This window comes from Myotis davidii, unplaced genomic scaffold (assembly GCF_000327345.1).
Source record: "Myotis davidii unplaced genomic scaffold, ASM32734v1 scaffold122, whole genome shotgun sequence".
NCBI classification, from domain to species: Eukaryota; Metazoa; Chordata; class Mammalia; order Chiroptera; family Vespertilionidae; genus Myotis; species Myotis davidii.
The window spans coordinates 253,627-255,738 of NW_006293234.1; the positions used below are offsets into that span (position 1 = coordinate 253,627).

Sequence of the window (2,112 nt, forward strand, 5' to 3'; positions counted from 1 at the left end):
CCAAAAGGAATGTAACTTGTATTCAACTCCACAATTAGAAATGATCCTGGGAATGGACTCCGTCTTCTGAATCCTGATCCAGTGTACTTTTCACTGGGAAATGGACAACTCGCGACATTCATAACCTAGTTCATATTGGCTATTGTCCAGATTGGTGGTCAAAAACAGGCAGTCTATGAAAAACTACTGTTGCCTGCTTTGTTACTAATTTAATACAAGAATTACTGGAATCTGCATGTATTTTCTGATCTATTTGGTAGGGCATGCTATTTCTTAATCATGTTAAAGTTGTAGAAAATAAAATGTAATATAATAATAGCATTTGTTTTATGGTCCTATAAAAACCAGTAGTGATTAGTTTATATATATAAAATGAATATAACATTCATTATTAACCCAAAGCTAAATTATAAGCATGGAGGAACCAATTAAGAGACTCAGAAGCCCAAGGAAAATTAAAGGAGGAAATGATGATTGTAACTGATATTTTGTCTCTGTAAGGAGGTAAGGCAGAGGTGAGAAGGAAGAAAGTTTTTAACAAAGTTAAAAATGAATGGAGCCAAAGTGTCCTAAATATTGTAGGTGACTAGCTTTTTAAATGTCAATAACTTTGTTTTCCTAAAATTTCTCCTGTGGAGAGAAAGGAAGAATGCGTTTATGTGGGACGTATTCTTTTAAACAAACATTGACATTTTAAAGCCCTAAATGTTTTATATGAAATAACTACGAAAATGCAAAATTAGACTGAACAGATGCACATTAGAGATTAAATTTGAGTAGTGCCTTAAAAGCCAAATAATGAGTGACTCAGATAATGTGAGAAATTTGGGCTGACTCACATGTTTTGGAAGAAGGTGTCATCAAATCACTGATTCTGTCATGGTTTTCCCTTTGTTCCACCTGATAGTGCCAAACAAACCCTGAAGTCAGTGCCTTTTCCACTCCAATTTGTCAAGAAGACTTTCCAAACCACCAGAAAAATACCTAAGGTTTTGAATATGTAGGCATTTAGCATGTTTGACTAACACTCACTAACATAAGAAACACAAGTCACACATGTAACTGTGGAGCATAGAGATGTGAATCTCAAGCAAAGCCTTGACAGGGTCAGAATGGAGAAACGAAGACGGGGCTTTGTCCAGGATGGCAGAAAGGAGTCTCCTTATCTCTACCCTGCCTGCATGATGCTTCCTGGGAGATCATATAAGTCAACAAATATTATCTGGTACTTGCACTTGGTATAAGGGACATACAAATGTAGGAACCTTGGCCTCTGTCATAGAAAGACTGACAGCCTAGCAGGGAAACAGACACAGAAACTAGTAAGTGAAACAGGTTGATACAAGAGCAACATTTGGGAGAAGCACAGGATAATCAGTTTCTTCCACCACCAGGACTGAGACAGCCTCGCTAAGGAGATGGCATTGGCTAGGATGTAAAGGATGAATTAACATTCTAAATATCAACAAAATAGGAAAGGCATTTTAGCCAGAGGTAAGGACCACATAAGGAAGCAACAGATACTGGACTACAGATGTTGGGGTATATTCTAAGAATGGCTAACAATCCAGTCTAGCCACAGAATTGAAGAAATAGAAAAAGGTGAGATGGGAATATGGGATACAAAGATGTACCAGGCCAGTATAGCTCTCCTGGTATATTTTTTTCCATATTCTGTGTCTTGGAATTATCCAAGTCTCAAGAATATATCTAACCTGGAAATTGCTATTCTTCTAAATCTGTAACTTGGTTTCTTGGCAGGGCCAATTTGAGTATGAATAACAATATTCTAAGAAAAGCTTGCAATACCATGCCCTGGTCTCCTTTTCATTCTTTTACATTCTTCAGTTTCTTATGGTGCTAAGAACTTACAGCGCTGAATCTTTGCTAGACATCTGTTGGAAAATATAATAGTGGCCCTGCATAGCTCAGTGATTGAGCATCGACCTATGAACCAGGAGGTCACAGTCCAATTCCCTGTCAGGGCACATGCCTAGGTTGTGGATTCAATCCCCTGTGTGGGATGTGCAGGAAGCAGTGATCAATGATTCTCTCTCATCATTGATGTTTCTATCTCTCTCTCCCTCTCCCTTCCTCTCTAAAATCAATAAA

The 2,112-nt window shown here is 37.9% G+C and overlaps 1 protein-coding gene across 17 annotated transcripts in view; it reads left to right on the plus strand.

The window, feature by feature from the left end:
- SGIP1 (SH3-domain GRB2-like (endophilin) interacting protein 1) overlaps positions 1-2,112 on the plus strand; it is a 226,394-nt gene that overhangs the window by 98,409 nt on the left and 125,873 nt on the right. The window lies entirely within an intron of this gene.